Source organism: Nycticebus coucang, chromosome 18, assembly GCF_027406575.1.
Source record: "Nycticebus coucang isolate mNycCou1 chromosome 18, mNycCou1.pri, whole genome shotgun sequence".
NCBI lineage: Eukaryota > Metazoa > Chordata > Mammalia > Primates > Lorisidae > Nycticebus > Nycticebus coucang.
This window is the reverse complement of record NC_069797.1, coordinates 23,673,727-23,699,069: the sequence shown is the minus strand read 5'-3', so window position 1 is coordinate 23,699,069 and position 25,343 is coordinate 23,673,727. Positions and strand designations below refer to the sequence as shown.

The following is a 25,343-nucleotide window of genomic DNA, read 5'->3' as shown; positions in this document are numbered from 1 at the left end:
ACTGGGGTTAGGTGATATCTCAAAGTAGTTTTGATTTGCCTTTCTCTGATGATTAAGGATGTTGAGCTTTTTCTCATGTGTCTGTAGATCGTGCGTCTGTCTTCTTTAGAGAAGTTTCTCTTCAAGTCCCTTGCCCACCCTGAGATGGGATCAAGTGTTCTTTTCTTTTTTTTTTTTTTTTTGTTGTTGCAGTTTGGCCGGGGCTGGGTTTGAACCCGCCACCCTCGGCATATGGGGCCAGCGCAAGTGTTCTTTTCTTGCTAATACATTTGAGTTCTCAGTGGATTCTGGTTATTAGACCTTAATCGGAGGTATAACCAGCAAATATTTTTTCCCATTCTGAGGGCTGTCTGCTTGCTTTACTTACTATGTCCCTGGCTGTGCAGAAGCTTTTTAGTTTAATCAGGTCCCAGTAGTGTATTTTTGATACTGCTTCAATTGCCTGGGGAGTCCTCCTCATTAAATATTCACCCAGGTCGATTCCTTCAAGAGTTTTCTCTGCACTTTCTTAAAGTATTTTTATAGTTTCATGTTTTAAGTTTAAATCTTTTATCCAGTGTGAGTCTATCTTAGTTAATGGTGAAAGGTGTGGGTCCACTTTCAATCTTCTACAGGTTGCCAGCCAGTTCACCCAGCACCCTTTGTTAAATAGGGAATCTTTTCCCCACTGAAAGTTTTTAATTGGCTTGTCAAAGAGCAAATAATGGTAAGAACCATCTCTTGGTTATCTATTCTGTTCCAGACATCTACTTCTCTGTTTTTGTGCCAGTATCATGCTGTTTTGATCACTATTGATTTATAGTATAGTCTCAGGTCTGGTAGCGTGATTTCTCCTGCTTTGTCTTTATGGCTGAGTAATGTTTCAGCTATTCGAGGTTTTTTCTGGTTCTATATAAAACGAAGTATTATTTTTTCAAGATCTTTAAAATATGACAATGGAGCTTTAATAGGAATTGCATTAAAATTATATATTGCTTTGGGTAGTGTAGACATTTTAACAATGTTGATTCTTCCCAGCCATGAGCATGGTATGTTTTTCCATTTGTTAACATCTTCAGCTATTTCTTTTCTTAGAGTTTCATAGTTCTCTTTGTAGAGATCTTTTCACGTCCTTTGTTAGGTATACTCCCAAATATTTCATCTTCTTTGGCACTACTGTGAAAGGAATAGAGTCCTTGACTATTTTTTTCGGCTTGGTTATTGTTGGTATATATAAAGGCTACAGATTTATGGGTGTTGATTTTGTAGCCTGAGACATTGCTGTATTCCTTGATCACTTCTAAAAGTTTTGTAGTAGAATCCCTAGTGTTTTTCAGATATACGATCATATCATCGTGAAGAGTGAAAGTTTGATCTCTTCCGCCCCTATGTGGATACCCTTGATTGCCTTTTCTTCCCTAATTTCAATGTCTAAAACTTCCACTACCATGTTAAAGAGCAATGGAGACAATGGGCAACCTTGCCTGGTTCCTGATATAAGTGGAAATGATTTCAATTTAACTCTGTTCAATACGATATTGGCTGTGGGTTTGCTGTAGATGGCCTCTATTAGTTTGAGAAATGTCCCTTCTATACCAATTTTCTTAAGTGCTCTGATCATGAAGGGATGCTGCATATTATCAAAAGCTTTTTGTGCATCAATTGAAAGAATCATATGGTCTTTATTTTTTAGTTTGTTTATGTGCTGAATTACATTTATAGATTTATGTATATTGAACCAGCCTTGAGGCCCTGGGATAAATCCCACTTGGTCGTGGTGTATAATTTTTTTGATGTGTTGTTGGATTCTGTTTGTTAGGATCTTATTGAGTATTTTAGCATCAATATTCATTAGTGATATTGGTCTATAATTTTCTTTTTTGTTGGGTCTTTCCCTGGTTTGGGGATCAAGGTGATGTTTCTTCGTAGAAAGTGTTGGGTAATATTCCTTCTTTTTCTATATTTTGGAAGAGGTTTAGTAATATAGGTACGAGGTCTTCTTTAAAGGTTTGGTAGAATTCTGACATAAAGCCATCTGGTCCTGGACTTTTCTTTTTAGGGAGATATTGTATGGTTGATGCTATTTCAGAACTTGATATAGGCCTATTCAACATTTCCACTTCATTCTGGCTAAGTCTTGGTAGGTGGCGTACTTCCAGGTATTGGTCGATTTCTTTCAGATTTTCATATTTCTGAGAATAGAGTTTCTTGTAGTATTCGTTAAGGATTTTTTGAATTTGTGAGGGGTCTGTTGTTATTTCATCATTACTATTTCTGATTGATGAAATTAGAGATTTTACTCTTTTTTTTCTGGTTAGGTTGGCCACAGGTTTATCTATTTTATTGATGTTTTCAAAAAACCAAGTTTTGGATTTATTGATCTGTTGTATAATTCTTTTGTCTTCAATTTCATTTAGTTCTGCTCTGATTTTGGTTATTTCTTTTCTTCTGCTGGGTTTGGGGTTGGAGTGTTCTTCCTTCTCCAGTTGCTTGAGATGTCCCATTAAGTTATTAACTTCCTCTCTTTCCATTTTCTTGAGGAAGGCTTGTAGTGTTATAAATTTCCCTCTTAGGAGTGCCTTTGCAGTATCCCAGAGGTTCTGGTAATTCATGTCTTGATTGTTGTTTTGTTCCAAAAATTTGATGATTTCCTTCTTAATCTCATTTATAACTTATCTATCCTTCAGCATAAGGTTGTTTAGCTTCCATGTTTTTGTATGGGTATGCAGGTTCCTGTTGTTATTGAGTTCAACTTTTATTCCATGATGGTCTGAGAAGATGCAAGGAATCATTTCTATTTTTTAAAATTTGCTGAGGTTAGATTTGTGGCCTAGGATGTGGTCTATTTTGGAGTATGTTCCATGGGCTCATGAGAAGAATGTGTATTCAGTTTTGTTGGGATGAAATGTTCTGTAGATGTCTATTAAGTCCAGACGTTGAATGGTTGAGTTTAAATCTAAAATTTATTTGCTTAGCTTCTTTTTGGAGGATCTATCCAGGACTGCTAAAGGGGTGTTAAAATCTCCAACTACTATGGAAGTGGAGGAAATAGAGTTGCTCATATCTGTTAGAGTTTCTCCTATAAATTGAGGTCCATTCTGGTTGGGTGCATAAATATTAATATTGAGATCTCATCATATTGAGTATTACCTTTAACAAATATGAAGTGTCCATCCTTATCCTTAATTATTTTGGTTGGTTTAAAGCCAATTGTGTCTGTGAACAGGATTGCAACACCTGCTTTTTTCTGCTTTCCATTTGCCTGGAATATAGATGACCAACCAACCCTTCACCTTGAGTCTATATTTGTCTTTTAATGTAAGATGCGATTCTTGGATGCAGCAGATATCTGGCTTGAGTTTTTGTATCCAGTCAGCTAACCTGTGCCTCTTTAGAGGACAGTTTAAACCATTCACATGAATTGAGAATATTGATAAGCCTTTCAAGAGTCCGGTGGACATTTTTAATCCTTTTGCGACTGTGGAAGTTGGAATTTCAAAATTTCAAAATTTCAAAATTTCAAAATTTTCTGGTGGGTTTACTTTTGTGGTGGAGGATTATGCTGGTCTTTAAGGAGGAAAGGTCTGAGAATATCCTGGAGAGCTGGTTTAGTTATGGCAAATTTCTTCAACATGTAAATGTCATTGAAGTATTTAATTTCTCCATCATAAATGAAACTCAGTTTAGCTGGGTACAGGAACCTGGATTGAAAGTTATTTTGTTTAGGAGATTAAAACTCAATGACCATCCTCTTCTAGCTTGAAAGGTTTCAGCACAGAGATCTGCAGTTATTCTAATATTCTTCCCCTTATAGGTAATAGTTTTCTTTCGTCTGGCAGCTTTCAGAATTTTCTCCTTCATATTAACTTTAGTGAAATTGATTATGATGCGTCTGGGGGATGTCTTATTTGGGTTAAGTCATGCTGGAGTTCTGAAACTGTCTGTTATCTGAATTTCAGAATCTCTTGGCAGGTCTGGAAAGTTCTCCTTCATAGTCTTTTTGAGAAGAGATTCTGTGCCTTGTGAAGCCACTTCGTCGCTTTCGTTGATCCCTATTAGACAAATATTGATTTTCTTCGAATTATCCCAGAGGTGTCTGAGAGAGTTATCTGTTTTTGCCCTCCATTTCTCATCCTCTTTGAGAGTTTGGGAGCGTTCAAAAGCTTTGTCTTCAATGTCAGAAATCCTTTCTTCTGCTTGCTCCATTCTGTTACTGAGGGATTCTACTGTGTTTCTCAGATCTTTGACGGCTGCAACTTCTTGTCTCAATGTGTCAAAATCTTTGGTCATTTGGTCTTTGAATTTGTTGAATTCTTGAGATATCTTTTGGGTTACTGCTTGGAGTTCTAATTTGATCTTGTTTGTAATCCAGATTCTGAATTCAATTTCTGACATCTCAGCTATTCGTTTGTGCATGGGATCTTGTTCTGTGTCTGCCCCATTGATCCTTGGGGGAGTTGATCTACTCTGATTATTCATATTGCCAGAGTTTTTCTTTTGATTTCACCTCATGATTGTTTTTCACCATTGCCTCTGGCCATCCTCAGAGTTGGGGTTGTGTCTCTCCAAGATTAGATCCCAGTGGAATCACTCTATTGTTGCTGGATCTTTGTAGGGAGTGACCCTGTGTAGTTCCTCTGGGGAGGCCCCAGCTAGGGGGTTCTGGTTGTGGAAGCAGCTCTGGCGTGTGAGACACCTGGATCCAGCAACAGGTGGGAGGTGGTGTGCACAGTTCTGGGAGTGCCTGGCACCCAGTGACTTTGGCACAGAGAGCCCAAGGCTTCAGCATTCTCTGGCCAGGAGAAGGGCTCTGCGCAGAGGCATGGAGGGCTCCAGAAGGCACGCAGCTACCAGTATCCCTGGCCAGACGAGTGGGCCAGTGTGGAGGCCTGGAGGACACAGGAGGGAGGATGCAGGGTTGCGCAGCTCCCACAGTTCTTGGTCAAGGCATGCGGAGTCCCTGTGGGTGCAGGTCTCGTGTCGGGGTTCGTGACACAGCTCTTATGGAGGTCCGGGAGGCACCAGGCCCAGGAGTTTCAGGTTGTTATGAGCTGTGAAGCCATGGCACTCTACCCAGGGCTATAGCCCACGTCTCCAGTGTCCCCAAACTGGCTCACTCTGCACCTAAGGTTTAAGGCTGTAAGGCAGCTCAGTCCCCACCTTTAGGCTGCTCAGTCACTAGGTTAATAGGTCCCACCCAATCCTTGCTCTGGGACACTGAGGGCGGAGCTTGCCAGGGCAGTTCTCTACAATGGCTCCCTGCGGCCCAGCTCAGTGGCTCAGTCAATGCCCTAGACAATGCCCAAAGTTCTCAGCACTCCTGCTCAAGCTCTCCCCAAGGCAGTTCAACTGAGTGCCAAGTCCAAAAACACCAAAACAGTTCACAGGTAAGGCCTTTCCAGTTTGCAGTCTCACTGCTGCTTGTACTTATGGTTGCTGGCGGGATTAGGTCGATCGAATACATGCAACCGCTCCCCAGTTTTCCACTGTTTTTGTCCTCCTCTTGGGGTCCAGAAGTCCCTTGCTGACTCCCTGTATCTTCAAAGGGATGACTATAGGCAGATTCCACCAGCCAGAGATGCCTGGATTCTTATCTCCCCAGACTCACCATAGCCAGTATCAGGGAAGTACTCGGCCACCATCTTTAATCCACCCCTATCTATTTTACTGATCTTTTCAAAAAAACCAACTTTTGGATTTATTGATCTGTTGTGTAATTCTTTTGTTTTCAATTTCATTTAGTTCTGCTCTGATTTTAGTTTATTTCTTTTCTTCTGCTGGGTTTGGGGTTGGAGTGTTCTTCCTTCTCCAGTTGCTTGAGATGTCCCATTAAGTTATTAACTTCCTCTCTTTCCATTTTCTTGAGGAAGGCTTGTAGTGCTATAAATTTCCCTCTTAGGAATGCCTTTGCAGTATCACAGAGGTTCTGGTAACTCAAGTCTTTTTTTTTTTTTTTTTTTTTTTGTAGAGACAGAGTCTCACTTTATGGCCCTCAGTAGAGTGCCGTGGCCTCACACAGCTCACAACAACCTCCAACTCCTGGGCTTAAGCGATTCTCTTGCCTCAGCCTCCCGAGCAGCTGGGACTACAGGCGCCCGCCACAACGCCCGGCTATTTTTTGGTTGCAGTTTGGCCGGGGCCGGGTTTGAACCTGCCACCCTCGGTATATGGGGCCGGCGCCCTACCAACTGAGCCATAGGAGCCGCCCGTAATTCAAGTCTTAATTGTTGTTTTGTTCCAAAATTTGGTGATTTCCTTCTTAATCTTGTCTATAACTCATCTATCCTTCAGCATAAGGTTGTTTAGCTTCCATGTTTTTGTATGGGTATGCAGGTTCCTGTTGTTATTGAGTTCAATTTTTATTCCATGATGGTCTGAGAAGATGCAAGGAATAATTTGTATTTTTTTTCTTTTTTTTTTTTTTATTGTTGGGGATTCATTGAGGGTACAATAAGCCAGGTTACACTGATTGCAATTGTTAGGTAAAGTCCCTCTTGAAATCATGTCTTGCCCCCATAAAGTGTGACACACACCAAGGCTCCACCCCCCTCCCTCTGTCCCTCCTTCTGTTAACCCCCATAACCAAAATTGTCATTAATTGTCCTCATATCAAAATTAATTGTCCTCATATCAACATAGGATTCATGCTTCTCCATTCTTGTGATGCTTTACTAAGAATAATGTCTTCCACGCCAATCCAGGTTAATACGAAGGATGTAAAGTCTCCATTTCCTTTAATGGCTGAGTAGTATTCCATGGTATACATATACCACAGCTTGTTAATCCATTCATGGGTTGGTGGGCATTTAGGCTGTTTCCACATTTTGGCGATTGTAAATTGAGCTGCAATAAAGAGTTTAGTACAAGTGTTTTTATGATAAAAGGGATTTTTTCCTTCTGGGTAGATGCCCAGTAATGGGATTGCAGGATCAAATGGGAGGTCTAGCTTGAGTGCTTTGAGGTTTCTCCATACTTCCTTCCAGAAAGGTTGTACTAGTTTGCAGTCCCACCAGCAGTGTAAAAGTGTTCCCTTCTCTCCACATCCACGCCAGCATCTGCAGTTTTGAGATTTTGTGATGTGGGCCATTCTCACTGGGGTTAGATGATATCTCAGGGTTGTTTTGATTTGCATTTCTCTAATATATAGAGATGATGAACATTTTTTCATGTGTTTGTTAGCCATTCGTCTGTCGTCTTTAGAGAAAGTTCTATTCATGTCTCTTGCCCATTGATATATGGGATTGTTGGCTTTTTTCATGTGGATTAATTTGAGTTCTCTATAGATCCTAGTTATCAAGCTTTTGTCTGATTGAAAATATGCAAATATCCTTTCCCATTGTGTAGGTTGTCTCTTTGCTTTGGTTATTGTCTCCTTAGCAGTACAGAAGCTTTCAGTTTAATGAAGTCCCATTTGTTTATTTTTGTTGTTGTTGCAATTGCCATGACAGTCTTCTTCATGAAGCCTTTCCCCAGGCCAATATCTTCCAGTGTTTTTCCTATGATTTCTTGGAGGATTTTTATTGTTTCATGCCTTAAATTTAAGTCCTTTATCCATCTTGAATCAATTTTTGAGAATGGGGAAAGGTATGGGTCCAGGTTCAGTCTTTTACATGTAGACATCCAGTTCTCCCAACACCATTTATTGAATAGGGAGTCTTTCCCCCAAGGTATGTTCTTGTTTGGTTTATCAAAGATTAGGTGGTGGTAAAATGTTAGTTTCATTTCTTAGTTTTCAATTCGATTCCAAGTGTCTATGTCTCTGTTTTTGTGCCAGTACCATGCTGTCTTGAGCACTATGGCTTTCTAGTACAGACTAAAATCTGGTATGCTGATGCCCCCAGCTTTATTTTTGTTACAGAGAACTGCCTTAGCTATACAGGGTTTTTTCCGGTTCCATACAAAACGCAGAATCATTGTTTCCAAATCTTGAAAGTACGATGTTGGTATTTTGATAGGAATGGCATTGAATAGGTAGATTGTTTTGGGAAGTATAGACATTTTAACAATGTTGATTCTTCCCATCCATGAGCATGATATGTTCTTCCATTTGTTAATATCCTCTGCTATTTCCTTTCTGAGGATTTCATAGTTTTCTTAATAGAGGTCCTTCACCTCCTTCGTTAGGTATATTCCTAGGTATTTCATTTTCTTTGAGACTATGGTGAAGGGAGTTGTGTCCTTAATTAGCTTCCCATCTTGACAGTTACTGGTGTACACAAAGGCTACTGACTTGTGGACATTGATTTCATATACTGAAACATTACTGTATTTTTTGATGACTTCTAGGAGTCTTGTGGTTGAGTCTTTGGGGTTCTCTAAGTATAAGATCATGTCGTCAGCAAAGAGGGAGAGTTTGACCTCCTCTGCTCCCATTTGGATTCCCTTTATTTCCTTGTCTTGCCTAATTGTATTGGCTAGAACTTCCAGCACTACGTTGAATAGTAAAGGTGACAGAGGACAACCTTGTCTGGTTCCAGTTCTAAAAGGAAAAGCTTTTAGTTTTACTCCATTCAGTAAAATATTGGCTGTGGCTTTGTCATAGATAGCTTCAATCAGTTTTAGAAATGTGCCACCTATGCCTATACTCTTCAGTGTTCTAATTAGAAAAGGATGCTGGATTTTATCAAATGCTTTTTCTGCATCTATTGAGAGGATCATGTGATCTTTATTTTTGCCTCTGTTAATATGGTGGATAACGTTTATAGACTTGCGTATGTTAAACCAGCCTTGCATCCCTGGGATAAAGCCTACTTGATCATGATGAATGACTTTTTTGATGATAAGCTGTAATCTCTTGGCTAGGATTTTGTTGAGAATTTTTGTGTCTATATTCATGAGTGAGATTGGTCTGAAATTCTCCTTTTTGTGTGGGTCTTTTCCTGGTTTTGGTATCAGGGTGATGTTTGCTTCATAGAATGTGTTGGGGAAGATTCCTTCTTCCTCAATTTTTTGGAATAATTTCTGCAGTACAGGAATAAGCTCTTCCTTGAAGGTCTGATAGAATTCTGGAGTGAAGCCATGTGGACCAGGGCATTTTTTGTTTGGAAGATTTTTTATTGTTTCTTTGATCTCAGTGCTTGAAATTGGTCTGTTCAGGAGCTCTATTTCTTCCTGGCTGAGTCTAGGGAGCGGCTGTGATTCCAAATATTGATCCATATCTTTCACATTGTCAAATTTCTGGGCATAGAGTTTCTGGTAGTATTCAGAGATGATCTCTTGTATCACTGTGGGATCAGTTGTTATTTCCCCTTTATCATTTCTGATTGAGGTTACTAGAGATTTTACTATTCTATTCCTAGTTAGTCTGGCCAATGTTTTATCTATTTTATTTATTTTTTCAAAAAACCAACTCCTTGTTTCATTAATTTTCTGAATGATTCTTTTGTTTTCAATTTCATTGATCTCTGATTTGATTTTGGATATTTCTTTTCTTCTACTGAGTTTAGGCTTAGATTGTTCTTCTTTTTCCAATTCCATAAGATCTCTTGTGAGATTGTTGATGTGCTCTATTTCTGTTTTTCTAATGTAGGCATCTAAAGCGATGAATTTTCCTCTCAAAACTGCTTTTGCAGTATCCCACAGGTTTTGGTAGCTTGTGTCTTCATTGTTGTTATGCTCAAGGAAGTTAATGATTTCCTGTTTTATTTCTTCCTGCACCCATCTGTTATTCAACAGAAGATTGTTTAATTTCCATGCCTTTGGCTGGGGTCGAGCGTTTTTGTTAGAGTTGAGTTCCACCTTTAGTGCCTTATGGTCTGAGAAGATACAAGGTAAATTTTCAATTCTTTTGATTCTGTTGATATTTGTTTTGTGTCCCAGGATATGATCAATTTTGGAGAATGTTCCATGGGGTGATGAGAAGAATGTATATTCTTTATCTTTGGGATGGAGTGTTCTATATGCATCTATCAAGCACAGTTGTTCTAGGGTCTCATTTAAATCCCTTACATCCTTGTTTAATTTCTGTTCAGAGGATCTGTCAAGCTCTGTAAGAGGAGTGTTAAGGTCCCCTGTTATTATGGTATTATCAGATATCATATTGCTCAGACTGAGTAAGGTCTGTTTCAAGAATCTGGGAGCATTTAAATTGGGTGCATAGATATTTAGAATTGAAATGTCTTCTTGTTGTATTTTTCCCTTGACCAAAATAAAGTGACCATCTTTGTCTTTTTTGACTTTAGTTGCTTTAAATCCACATGTATCTGAAAATAAGATTGCAACTCCTCTTTTCTTCTGGATTCCATTTGCCTGAAAAATTGTCTTCCAGCCCTTGAATCGGAGCTTTAATTTGTCTTTTGAAGCCAGGTGTGTTTCTTGCAGACAGCAAATGGATGCCTTGTGTTTTTTAATCCAGTCAACCAAGCTATGTCTCTTCAGTGGGGAATTCAAGCCATTAACATTTATTGAGATAATTGATAAGTGTGGTAGTATTCTATTCGTCTTATTTTGTGAGAGTCCATTGCTTAGTTTTATCTTTTGCATCAGTGTGGAGGTCAGGTTCTGTCCTTCAATTTCTGAGTTCTTACTTTGCTGCTGATCCATTGTGGTGGTCAGTGTGCAGAACAGGTTGAAGTATTTCCTGTAGAGCTGGTCTTGTTGTGGCGAATTTCCTCAATGTTTGTATATCTGTAAATGATTTGATTTCTCCATCAATTTTGAAGCTTAGCTTAGCAGGGTACAGGATTCTGGGCTGGAAATTGTTCTGTTTAAGTAGATTAAAGGTAGATGACCATTGTCTTCTTGCTTGGAAAGTTTCATTAGAGAAGTCTGCGGTCACTCTGATGGATTTGCCCCTGTAGGTCAACTGGCGTTTACTCCTGGCAGCTTGCAGAATCTTTTCTTTTGTCTTGACTTTGGACAGGTTCATCACAATGTGTCTTGGAGAAGCTCGGTTAGAGTTGAGGCGACCTGGGGTCCGATAGCCCTCTGAAAGCAGTGTGTCAGAATCTTTGGTGATATTTGGGAAATTTTCTTTTATAATATTCTCTAGTATGGCTTCCATTCCTCTGGGGCATTCTTCTTCCCCTTCTGGAATTCCTATAACTTGTATGTTGGAATGCTTCATAAAGTCCCATAATTCTGACAGTTAACGATCTGCTTTCTCTCTCTTCTTTTCTCTTTTACTATCTGAGTTATCTCAAGAACTTTGTCTTCTACCTCTGAAATTCTTTCTTCTGCATTGTCTAACCTGTTGCTGATACTTTCCATTGCATCTTTAAGTTCCCTGATTGACTGTTTCATTTCCTTCAGCTCTGCTATATCCTTTTTATATTCTTCATATCGTTCATCTTTTATTTGATTCTGTTTTTGAATTTCCTTTTGGTTAATTTCCACTTTATTAGCAGTTTCCTTCATTGTTTCCATCATTTCTTTCATTGTTTTCAACATGTGTATTCTAAATTCCCTTTCTGTCATTCCTAACATTTCTGTATAGGTGGAATCCTCTGCAGTAGTTACCTCATGGTCCCTTGGCAGGGTTGTCCTGGACTGGTTCTTCTTGTTGCCTGGAGTTTTCTGCTGATTCTTCCTCATGAGTGATTTCTTTTATCTGTTTCCTTGCCCTAATTTTCCTTTCACTTCCTCTTGCTCTTTAAGTTCTCGTGCCTGTGGACTAAGGGTTACAGGACCAGAATGGTGAGAAGGTTGAAGAGCAAAAAAGGGATGAAAGAAAGGAGGACCGAGTGATAAGAAAAAAAAAATAAAAATAGAGAAAGGAGAGTGGGTGGGTAAAAGGAATATTGACAAAAAGAAGAGTGGCACAGAAAGAGGGAGACAGAGCAATATAGGTGTACAGTAGGGTACTTTGATACAACCTTGAAAAAAAACCCACCTTCTGGGGGTGCCCAGTTGGGTGGTTCCCTTGAGGTCAGCAGCTCTTTGCTAACCTGATCAGACACAGTACCCCACCTCCACCAAGTACAGAGGAAAGACAACAATGCTATAAATCAAACCAAAACAAGCAAACAGAAAACTTTACGGGATAAAATTGGCTGGAAAAACCAAATAATAATGGTAGAAACACTAACAAAAATGAAGTTCTAATTATTGAAATAGGCAGCAATGGGAAATTATAATTAAATTAGGAAAATTGAGAAAGAAAAAGGATCTGTATGGAAAAGGTTGAACTTAAAAAACAAAACAACAATCAACATCAAAATAAACAAAAAAAAAAAACAACCAAACCAGAAAAAAAAAAAAAAAAACACAACCAAAAACAAAGCAGTATGTATATGTTATTGAATATTGTCTGGGCAACACGTGGTCTTCTGGGGTATGAGATGTTAATCACAGTTCTGATACAACTGGAGGCTGCTAGTTTCTCAAACCCCAGCAGGTAGACACCCTAAATCTCTCTTCAGCCCACTTAAAAGGCACTTTGAGCTTGTTCACTTGCTGAGCAGAAGCTTTCCCAGGGAAGTGCTTGTCGCTGGAATCACTGCTGAAGTGGCTGTCCACTTACCCTGTGTGCCAAAACTGGTCTCCCTCTGCTCCCGAGGGTTAGGGCTGCAAGGCGGCTCAGACCCCGCCCTTAGGCTACTTGGTTGCTGGGTTACCAGCTCCCACCCAATTCTAGCTCTGCGACCCTGAGGGCGGAGCTTGCCAGGGCAGATCACTCAGAATGCCTGCCTGTGACCCAGAGCCAAACACTATTAGCTCCGTCTGGCTCAACGGCTCAGACTGGGGCCCTAGACAATGGCCAAAGTTCTCCACACTCCCGCTCAGGCTTTCCCCAAGGCAGTTCAGCTGAGTGCCAAGTCCAAAGACACCAAAACAGTTCACAGGTAAGGCCTTTCTGGTTTGCAGTCTTGCTGCTACTGAACTTACAGTTGTGGGCGGGTTTAGACGGATTGAACACACGTGACCACTTGCCGGTTTTCCACTGTTTTAGTCCTCCTCTTGGTGTCCAGAAGTCTCTCGCTGACTCCCTGTATCCTCTCAGGGGTGATGATAGGCAGATCCCACCAGCCAGAGATGCCTGGAGTCCTATCTCCCCAGACTCATGGTGCCCAGATGCAAGGAATCTGTTACTCGGCTGCCATCTTGCTCCGCCTCTAACCGGTTTTGAGGAAGATTGACCAGTTTGATCACAAATGGTCAGACTGGTGAGGGAAATTCTCTGGCTCCCGGCCACATCCCCAGGTGTACAGAGGAATTAGCATCAGTACTGGAAAGGCCTTGTGTTGTTACAAATCCACGTCCAGTGAGTGAAGTCTGACTGATTTTTGACATAGTGGGGTCTGACTATGTTTTCCAGGCTGTTCTTGAATTCCTGGGTTCATTCAAGTAGTCCTCCTGCCTTGGCCTCCCCAAAGTTCTGGGATTATGGTTCTGGCCATGGTGGAAAGTTTTTAATTCAAGTTACAGAGATGAGAAGTCCAAGGTCAAGGTGTCCTCCGGGTTTCTCCACAGGCCGTTCTCCCCGGCTTGCAGCAGCCGCTATCTCTTAATTTGTATTTTTTTAAATTTGCTGAGGTTAGATTTGTGGCCTAGGATGTGATCTATTTTGGAATATGTTCCGTGGGCTGATGAGAAGAATGTGTGTTCAGTTTTTTTGGGATGAAATGTTCTGTAGATATCTGTTAAGCCCAGATGTTGAATGGTTAAGTTTAAATCTAAAATTTCTTTGCTTAGCTTCTTTTTGGAGGATCTATCCAGCACTGCTAAAGGGGTGTTAAAATCTCCAACTAATATGGAACTGGAGGAAATCAAGTTGCTTATGTCTGTTAGAGTTTCTCTTATAAATTGAGGTGCATTCTGGTATTGGGTGTATAAAATATTCATAATTGAAATCTCATCATATTGAGTATTACCTTTAACAAATATGAAGTGTCCATTCTTAGCCTTCCTTATTTCGGTTGGTTTAAAGCCTATTGCGTCTGTGAATTGGATCGCAATGCCTGCTTTTTTCTGCTTTCCATTTGCCTGGAGTATAGATGACCATCCCTTCACCTTGAGTCTATATTTGTCTTTTAATGTAAGATGTGCTTCTTGTATGCAGCAGATATCTGGCTTGAGTTTTTGTATCCAGTCAGCCAATCTGTGCCTCTTTAGAGGACAATTTAAACCATTCACATGAATTGAGGATATTGATAAGCCTTTCGAGAGTCCGGTAGACATTTTTAATCCTTTTGCAACTTTGGAAGTTGGAATTTGATCAAAATTTTCTGGGTGAGTTTACTTTTGTGGTGGAGGATTATGCTGGTCTTTAAGGAGGAAAGGTCTGAGAATATCCTGGAGAGCCGGTTTAGTTATGGCAAATTTCTTCAACATGTGAATGTCATTTAAGTATTTAATTTCTCCATCATAAATGAAACTCAGTTTAGCTGGGTACCGGATCCTGGGTTGAAAGTTATTTTGTTTTAGGAGATTAAAAGTCTAGCTTGAAAGGTTTCAGCAGAGAGATCTGCAGTTATTCTAATATTCTTGCCCTTGTAGGTGATGGTTTTCTTTCGTCTGGCTGCTTTCAGAATTTTCTCCTTCAGATTAACTTTAGTGAAATTGATTATGATGTGTCTGGGGGTGTCTTATTTGGGTTGAGTCATGCTGGAGTTCTGAAACCATGTGCTATCTGAATTTCAGAATCTCTTGGCATGTCTGTAAAGTTCTCCTTCATAATCTCATGGAGAAGAAACTCTGTGCCTTGTGAGGCCACTTCATCACTTTCGGTGATCCCTATTAGACGAATATTGGTTTTCTTCGAATTATCCCAGAGCTCTCTGAGAGAGCGATCTGTTTTTGCCCTCCAATTCTCTTCCTCTTTGAGAGTTTGGGAGCGTTCGAAATCTTTGTATTCAATGTCAGAAATCCTTTCTTCTGCTTGCTCCATTCTGTTACTGAAGGATTCTACTGTGTTTCTCAGATCTTTGAGGGCTGCAACTTCTTGTCTCAATGTGTCAAAATCTTTGGTCATTTGGTCTTTGAATTTGTTGAATTTTTGTGATATCTTTTGGGTTACTGCTTGGAATTGTAATCGATCTTATTTGCTATCCAGATTCTGAATTCGATTTCTGCCATCTCAGCTATTTATTTGTGCATAGGATCTTGTTCTGTGTCTGCCCCATTGATCTTTGTGGGAGTTGATCTACACTGATTATTCATATTGCCGGAGTTTTTCTTTTGATTTCACCTCATGATTATTTTTCACCTTTGCCTCTGGCCATCCTCAGAGTTGGGGAGGTGTCTCTCCAAGATTAGACCCCAGCAGGATCACTCTATTGTTGCTGGATCTTTGTAGGGAGTGACCCTTGATAGATACTCTTGGGCTGCCCCAGCTAGGGAGTTCTGGTTGGAGAAGCAGCTCTGGAGTGTGACACACCCGGATCCAGCAACAGGGTAGGAGGTTGTGCGCATGGTTCTTGGAGTGCCTGGCACCCAGTGACTTTGGCACAGAGAACCCAAGGCTTCAGCATTCTCTGGCCAGGAGAAGGGCTCTGCGCAGAGGCAGGGAGGGCTTGGAGGCCATGTGGCTACCAGATTCCCTTGCCAGACGAGCCAGCCAGTTTGGAGTCAGGGAGCGTACAGGAGGGAGGACGCAGGGTTTTGCAGCTCCCACAGTTCCTGGTCAGGGCATGCAGAGGCCTGGTGGGTATGGAGCGCAGGTCAGAGGTTGCGGCACAACTCTTATGGAGGTCCTGGCAGCACCACGCCCAGGAGTTTGAGGTTGCTATGAGCTGTGATGCCACGGCACGCTACCCAGGGCAATAGCCCAAGTCTCCAGTGTGCCAAAACTGGTCTCACTCTACCCCTAAGGGTTAAGGCTGTAAGGCAGCTCAGTCCCCACCTTTAGGCTGCTCAGTCAATAGGTTACTAGCTCCCGCCCAATCCTTGCTCTGAGACCCTGAGGGTGGAGCTTTCCGGGGCAGTTCTTTCACAATGGCTCCCTGCAGCCCATAGCCAAACACTATTAGCTCCGTCTGGCTCAGCGGCTCATTGGCTCAGTCTGGGGCCCTAGACAATGCCCAAAGTTCTCTGCACTCCTGCTCAAGCTCTCCCCAAGGCAGTTCAACTGAGTGCCAAGTCCAAAATCACCGAAAGATTTCACAGGTAAGGCCTTTCTGGTTTGCAGTCTCACTGCTGCTTGAACTTATGGCTGCTGGTGGGATTGGGTCGATTGAACACATGCAACCACTTGCCGGTTTTACACTGTTTTTGTCCTCCTCTTGGGGTCCAGAAGTCCCTTGCTGACTCCCTGTATCCTCAAAGGGATGATTATAGGCAGATCCCACCAGCCAGAGATGCCTGGAGTCTTATCTCCCCAGACTAACCGTGCCCAGTTGCAGGGAAGCTGTTACTCGGCCATCATCTTGCTCCACCGCACCCTCACTTTCTTTATCTGTAAACAATTTGCCCTCTGACTTTCCTTCCAGTTGCAAAGTGATGGTGCTTTAAATGCTGCCTTACTGGGCCCCAGGATGCCTCCCTTGGCCTTCACAAGTCAGCAGTCCAGGTGGAATAACAGCATCTCGGGGAATGTCCATCTTCTGGTGAGAGTCCTAAAGACCTTGTAGAGCCCAGTCTGGTGGCCACCACAGCCAAGCCTAGAGCCCTTCCCCTCCCATCAAGGAGGAGTAGGAAGGACATGGGAATGTTCACTTCTGGTGGATACAGACAATGGAAATGCACATGTGTCCTTGGTGGGGAGGTTGAATGGGTTATGAATTGTGGAGGGAGGTGAAGATTTATGATTTATTTTTCAGTTATTGTTCTATCCCAACAAACCCAGTCCTATGTTGGGAATCACCAAAAAATAGAAATAAGGGAATTCTCACAAGGGAGAGTAACAAACAATCCCAAGATGGGGCCTTAGAGTTCAAAGAAAGGAGCATTGAACATGAGAATTATCATTCAAAGCATTTATTAATAATAATAGTGGAACTTACACACAGAGTGAGTTACAGCGAACCCTCCAGACTGTAGAAAAGGGGGCATCCTACCTACTACATCCACAGTGAGGCAGTCAGGTATGGAGTTAATATGAGGGTTTCAGGAATTTGGCTCAGGGAAGAGGCCAGTTTCTTTCAGTGTTTGGATGGGGCAATAAGCTAGATACATTATTCAGTCCCTGAAAATGTTCCAGGCCCTACTATTGGTTTAAGCCTGCTGGGGAAAAGTGGCAGCTGACTGGGTCACAAACTAGTCAAGACATTCTGTGATTTTTCAGTCAAGACACAAAAACAAAGCAGAGGCAACTGGGAGGATGCTACATACCTTGTGGACTCACTGACCTTTTTGTTCGGGCCTTGTTGCTAACGTGTTCAATAAACTTGGCTGGCTGTGGAAATCTGTGTCTAGAAAGAAGAGTGTTTCTGAAGTTTTGTTCCCAGCTCCTGGGCATGTCCTGTAATGATGTGAAGTCAAGCAGGGCACAAACACTTTGAGAAAGAATATGACCGAAAATACAGGTGATTGTGGCTGTTCTCTGATCACATGTAGGATTAGCCGGTGTAGAAAGAATAAAATTGTCAGGACTCTCCAATTAAGACTTAGGCTCTCTGCCTCCAAAGACAAGAAAGCTGTGTATAATAATTTTGATGCATTCCAGATCAGCTGCCCAAGTTGGCAGTTCTTTGTTAAATGTGGCAGGTGTACAATCTGCACCAAAATTTGATGTCCTCAGCAATCTTAAGAGGAAAATGTGCTGTATTTGTTTTACACATTTTTTTTTTCTCCTAATGACAAAAGTCCTCATGGAAAATTCTCAGAAGCAGGAAAGAGTCCTCTTAAAACAAAACTATTTGCTTGTATTGCTTGTACTTGGTATCACATCTCACATGATAGTGCCCATCCACTATCTGTTCAAAAACTAATTCTAATTTATTTCATTCACAAGGTAAAAACCTAAATCTGTCTAGAGAAAGATGAAGGTGGAGTGTTGTAGCTCAGGGTCTTCCCAAGGTTCTGTCCTCTAATTGTTAGCTTCCAGCTAGGGGTTCAATGATTTTTGGACCCACAACATTAAGAATCATTACAGGGAACCTGAGGGCCACACCTGGCAACCTTCAATGCTTTCTGCTAGAGCTTGTCTGAGCACCAACACTTCTCCACAAGGGTGGCCTGCCAAAAAAAAATGGGAAATGAGGCAAGTTATCCTTGGGAAATGTGTTCACATTTCTCTAAGATGAAAGACTACAGACATCTCATCAGCCACTTTCAGCAACTCCAACACCAAGCACAGATAGAAGAAAAAATAAGGATAAGGGGAAAGCAAGAGGAGAAACTGGGGGAAGGAAGTAAACAAGAAGAAAATACATATGGGAGGAACCAACAAAAAACTTCTGGCAACTTGAAAAACCAGGACAAATCAACCCCATCAAAGGATCATGAGGTAGCTACCACAGAGAATCCCATCTATAATGAAGTTATGGAAATGACAAAAAAGGAATTTAGAGTATGGATGCCAAAAATAATAATTGAAGGGAAAGTGGAAAACCACCAAAAGGAAATGCAAAAATTGACCCAAGAAATGAATGAAAGATATGATGAAAGTATAAACCATATATTGGAGCTTAAGGAATAGAATAAGTCATTTCAGGAGATTAAAAATACAGTAGAAAGTATCAATAACAGATAAAACCATGGAGAAGAAAGAATCTCAGAGTTATAGAGATAAGGCTCTTGAGCTAACTCAAGCATTTAAAGACGCAGAAAAGAAGAGAATAAAAGCAGAGCAATCTCTTAGAGAATTGTGAGACTTCACAAAGCATTCACACATATAAATTGTAGGTATTCCTGAAGAAGAAGAGTGATCCAAAGATATGGAAACCCTACTGGTGGATATCATAACCAAAAATTTCTCAAGCATTACCAAAGATTCTCACATTCTCCTTTTAGGTGGATATCGAACTCTCGTTCTTCTCAATACAAACAGAGCATCTCCTAAACACATTATGATGAACATGTGCAAAGTCATGTTGAAAGAATTAATTATGCAAGCAGCCAGGAGAAAGCATCAATTGACCTACAGGGGCATACCATCAGGGTGACATAAGACTTCTCAACTGAAAATTTACAAGTAAGGAGAGACATTTAGGGTATTTGCCAGTACAAGACCACCTTTGCAGGAAGTAATCAGACCCATACACCCACAGGCCATCACATGGACTACCAGCAAAGTAAAGACATCCAGAAAAGGTCAAAGCCTAGCTTCCACAATGGCCCAAGTGATAAAATTAGAACTCAGACCTCCAGAAAACAAGACAAATAGAACTCTACCAAATGTATCAGTCCTCTCAATAAATGAGAATGGCTTGAATTCCCCACTAAAGAGGCACAGGCTAGATGACTGGATAAAAAAAGCACAAGCCAACTATATTCTATCCTCAGGACACACATATAACCTCTAAGGACAAAAGAATACTTGGGGTGAGGATTTGGAAATCAATGTTTCAGGCAAATGTAAATTAGAAGAAAGGAGAGGGTTGCGATTTTATTTGTAGATACAAATGTATTTAAAGCAACAAAAGTAAAGAAAGACAAACTTGGACACTATTTGTTAATCAAGGAAACAACACAACAAGAATACATTTCAATTATAAATATATATCCAATTTAAATGCTCCAAGATTTATCAAACGAACCCTATCTGGTCTGAACAATATGATATCCTACAATACCAAAATAGCTAGAAACTTCAACACTCCAGTGAAAGAAATGAACAGATCCATCAAACAGAAACTAAACAAAGACACAAGGGACTTAAATAGAACCTGAGAACAATTGCCCTTAATAGACATACACAGAACATACCATCCCAAAGCTAATGAATATATGTTCTTCTCATCAGCCCATGGGTCATATTCAAAATAGATCATATCCTAGGGCCAAAATCAAACCTCAACAAAATTTTACAAACAGAAATTATACCTTGTATTTTTTTTTTTAGAACATAAGGCAATAAAGGTAGAACTCAACTCCAACAAAAACCGCCATCCCACACAAAGTCATGGAAACTAAACAACTTTATGCAGAATGACAGCAGGATCAAAGAGGAGATAAAGAAGAAAATTATTAGATTCCTCAAGCATAACAACAATGAAGCCACAAGCTATCACAACCAGTGGGATACTGCAAAAGTAATTCTAAGAGAGAAATTTATCACACTAGATGTCCACATTCAAAAAACAGAAAAAGCACACATAACCTAATGAATCATCTCGAGGATGTGGAAAAGGAAGAGCAATACAATATCAAACTTAGCAGAAGAAAAAAAAATAAATTAAATCAGAAATAAATGAAAATGAAAACAAAAGAATCATTCAGAATATTAACAAAACAAAAAGCTGGTTCTTAGGAAAGATAAACAAAATCAATAAACCTCTGGCCAGATTAACTAAAATAGAAAAGATCTCTACTTTAATCAGAAACAACAAAGGGAGAATAACCACAGATATCACAGAGATACAAGAGATTATCTCTTACTACTACATAAACTCTATGACTAGAAATTTGACAATGTGGAAGAAATAGACCAATACCTGGAATCACACAACTTCCCTAGACTTAACCAGAACAAATAGATCTCTTTAACAGATTAATATCAAGTATTTAAATTGAGAAAACAATAAAAAAGCTTCCAACAAAAAACACCCTGGACCACATGGCTCCACACCAGAATTATATCAAACCTTTGAAGAGGAGCTTGTACCTATACTGCAAAAAGTATTACAAAACCCTGAGAAGGAATGCCCCTCAGCATGTTCTACAAAGCAAATACCACCCTGATATTTGAACTCAAATCCAGGAAAGGGCCCAACAAAAAGGAAAACTACAGACCAATTTCACTCATGAATATTGATGCAAAAAATGCTCCACAAAATTCTAGCAAATACAATACTGCTACACATTAAAAAAATTGTATATCAGGATCAAGTTGGCTTTATCCCAGGAATGAAATGGCTTAAATTGCACAAATCCATAAATGTATTTCACCATATCAATAGAGGCAAAAACATAAACTATATGATCCTCTCAATAGATGCAGAAAAAGCACTTGAGGAAATTCGGCATCCTTTTCTGATAAGGACACTTAAGAAAATAGGCATAGATAGCACATTTCCTAAACTGACAGGCCATCCATGACAAACCCACGGCCAATATCATACTGAATGGAGTAAAAATAAAAGCTTTCCCACTTAGAACTGGAACTAGACAAAGAAGTCCACTATTGCCACTACTATTCAACATATTTCTGGAAGTTCAAGCCAATGTAATTAGGTAAGAGAAGGATATCAAGGGCATCTAAATGGAGCCAAAGGAGGTCAAACTCTCCTTCTTTGCCAATGATATGATCTTATACTTACTTTAAAGACCCCAGACACTAAACCACAAGACTCTTGGAAGTGGTTGAGAAATACAGTAACATCTCAGGGTACGAAATCAGGGTCCACAAATCAGCAGCCTTTGTTTGTGCCAATAACAGTCAAGACTAGACACAAATCAAGGAAACATTTCCCTTCACAGTAACTTCAAAGAAAATGAAATCACTGGGAATATATCTAACCAAGGAGGTAAAATATCTCTACAGAGAGAATTATGAAACTCTGAGAATAGAAATACCATAAAACATTAACAAATGCAAGAACATAACATGCTCTTGGCTGGGTAGAGTCAACATTGTTAAAATGTCTATAGTACCTAAAGCAATTTATAGGTTTAATGTAATCTCCATTCAAATACCAACATCATACTGTGAAGAATTCAAAAGTATAGTTCTTCATTTTGTATGGAACCAGAAAAAACCTGTATAGCCAAGGCAATTCTTGGGTTTTTTTTGTTGTTGTTGTTTTGTTTTCTGTATCATCACAGCTCACAGCAACCTCAAACTCTTCAGCTTAAGCAATTCTCTTGTTTCAGCCTCCCAAGTAGCTGGGACTATAAGCACCACCCATAACACATGGCTATTTTTTGATTTAGTTATCGTTGTTGTTTGGCAGGTCCAGGCTGGGTTTGAAACCTCCAGTGGTATGTGGCTGACACCCTAGCCACTGATCTAGTGGTGCCAACAAGCTAAGGCAATTCTTTTTTTTTTTTTTCTTCCTGTTTTTTTTTAATCTCTCTTAAGTGTACATATAGCTCACATTTCAGTGTTTAATATTATAAGTATTTTGGTCTTTAAAAGTTTGGTTAGGTACATTCCCAAATATTTCATCTTCTTTGGCACTACTGTGAATGGGATAGAGTCCTTAACTGCTTTTTCAATTTGACTGTTGTTGGTGTATATAAAGGCTACCGATTTATGAATGTTCATTTTGTAACCTGAGACGCTGCTGTATTCCTTGATCACTTCTAGGAGTTTTGTAGTAGAGTCCCTAGTGTTTTCCAGATACACAATCATATCATCTGCGAAGAGCGAGAGTTTGATCTCTTCTGACCCTATATGGATACCCTTGATCGCCTTTTCTTCCCTAATTGCGGTGGCTAAAACTTCCATTACAATGTTGAAAAGCAATGGAGACAATGGGCAGCCTTGTCTGGTTCCTGATCTGAGTGGAAATGATTCCAATTTAACTCCATTCAATATGATATTGGCTGTGGGTTTGCTGTAGATAGCCTCTATCAGTTTAAGAAAAGTCCCTTCTAGACCAATTTTCTTGAGTGTTCTGATCATGAAGGGATGCTGGATATTATCAAAAGCTTTTTCTGCATCAATTGAGAGAATCATGTGGTCTTTGTTTTTTAATTTGTTTATGTGCTGAATTACATTTATAGATTTACGTATATTGAACCAGCCTTGAGACCCTGGGATAAAACCAACTTGGTCATGATGTATAATTTGTTTGATGTGTTGTTGGATTCTGTTTGTTAGGATCTTGTTGAATATTTTTGCATCTATATTCATTAGTGATATTGGTCTATAATTTTCTTTTCTTGTTGGGTCTTTTCCTGGTTTGGGGATCAGGGTGATATTTGCTTCATAGAACGTGTTGGGTAGTCTTCCTTCTTTTTCTACATTTCGGAACAGGTTGAGTAATATAGGTACTAATTCCTCTTTAAAGGTTTGGTAGAATTCTGACGTGAAACCATCTGGTCCCGGGCTTTTCTTTTTAGGGAGGTTTTGTATAGTTGATGCTATTTCTGAACTTGATATGGGTCTGTTCAACATTTCCACTTGATTCTGGTTAAGTCTTGGAAGGTGGCGTGCTTCCAAGTATCGGTCTATTTCCTTCAGATTTTCATATTTCTGAGAATAAAGTTTCTTGTAATATTCATTAAGGATTTTTTGGATTTCTGATGAGTCTGTGGTTATAGACGTGAAAGATCTCTATAAAGAGAACTATGAAACTCTAAGAAAAGAAATAGCTGAAAATGTTAACAAATGGAAAAACATACCATGCTCATGGCTAGGAAGAATCAACATTATCAAAATGTCCATACTACCCAAAGCAATATATAATTTCAACGCACTCCCTATTAAAGCTCCACTGTCATACTTTAAAGATCTTGAAAAAACATTACTTCGTTTTATATGGAATCAGAAAAAACCTCGAATAGCCAAGACATTACTCAGAAATAAAAACAAAACAGGAGGAATCACACTACCAGACCTCAGACTTTACTACAAATCGATAGTGATCAAAACAGCATGGTATTGGCACAAAAACAGAGAAGTAGATATCTGGAATAGAATAGAGAACCAAGAGATGAATCCAGCTACTTACCGCTATTTGATTTTTGACAAGCCAATTAAAAACATTCAGTGGGGAAAAGATTCCCTATTTAACAAATGGTGCTGGGTGAACTGGCTGGCAACCTGCAGAAGACTGAAATTGGACCCACACCTTTCACCATTAACTAAGATAGACTCTCACTGGATTAAAGATTTAAACTTAAGACATGAAACTATAAAAATACTAGAGGAGAATGCAGGGAAAACCCTTGAAGAAATTGGTCTGGGTGAGTATTTCATGAGGAGAACCCCCCGGGCAATTGAAGCAGCTTCAAAAATACACTACTGGGACTTGATCAAACTAAAAAGCTTCTGCACAGCTAAGAACACAGTAAGCAGAGCAAGCAGACAGCCCTCAGAATGGGAGAAGATATTTGCAGGGTATAACTCTGACAAAGGTTTAATAACCAGAATCCACAGAGAACTCAAACGCATCAGCAAGAAAAAAACAAGGGATCCCATCGCAGGCTGGGCAAGGGATTTGAAGAGAAACTTCTCTGAAGAAGACAGGCGCACGGCCTTCAGACATATGAAAAAATGCTCATCATCTTTAATCACCAGAGAAATGCAAATCAAAACTACTTTGAGATATCATCTAACTCCAATGAGACTAGCCTATATCACAAAATCTCAAGACCAGAGATGTTGGCGTGGATGCGGAGAAAAGGGAACACTTCTGCACTGCTGGTGGGAATGCAAATTAATACATTCCTTTTGGAAAGATATATGGAGAACACTCAGAGATCTAAAAATAGATCTGCCATTCAATCCTGTAATTCCTCTGCTGGGCATATACCCAGAAGACCAAAAATCACAACATAATAAAGATATTTGTACCAGAATGTTTATTGCAGCCCAATTCATAATAGCTAAGTCATGGAAAAAGCCCAAGTGCCCATCGATCCACGAATGGATTAATAAATTGTGGTATATGTATACCATGGAATACTATGCAGCCTTAAAGAAAGATGGAGACTTTACCTCTTTCATGTTTACATGGATGGAGCTGGAACATATTCTTCTTAGTAAAGTATCCCAAGAATGGAAGAAAAAATACCCAATGTACACAGCCCTACTATGAAACTAATTTGGGACTCTCACATGAAAGCTATAACCCAGCTACAACTTAACAATAGGGGGAAGTGGGAAAGGGGGGGATGGGGTAGAGGGAGGGGGATCGGTGGGATCACACCTGTGGTGCATATTACAGGGGTATTTGCGAAACTTGGTAAATGTAGAATGTAAATGTTTTGGCACAGTAACTGAGATAACGCCGGAAAGGCTATGTTAACCACTGTGATAAAAATGTGTCAAATGGTATATGAAGTGAGTGTATGATGCCCCATAATCATATCATTGTATACAGTTATGATTTAATAAAAAAATTTAAAAAAAAAAAAAAGAAGTTTGGTGATGTTTTTGTAACTAGAAACATCATAGGATTAACTCTTGTTATCAATTAGCCTATAGTAAAGTTAGTTTATTTGCCTAAAGTGACAGGGGTTTTTCTTTTTTTTTTTTTTTTTAACTTCTTCATGGGCTATGCAAGTTGATAATAAAGTTGCAGTTTTCAAGGACCTATCATAAGTGACATTAAATGAAGACTTACTGTTAATAGTTTATCCAGGAGCAAAAGTTGGGTTTACTATATTTTCAGATGTTAATGATAATCTATCATTTTGAACCTTGGCTAATGCAG

The 25,343-nt window shown here is 39.8% G+C and overlaps 1 protein-coding gene across 1 annotated transcript in view; it reads left to right on the top strand.

Annotated features, from left to right (window-relative positions):
- Positions 1-25,343, top strand: part of LOC128571040 (NACHT, LRR and PYD domains-containing protein 1-like) — a 79,487-nt gene that overhangs the window by 47,010 nt on the left and 7,134 nt on the right. The gene's annotated exons all lie outside the window — the stretch shown is intronic.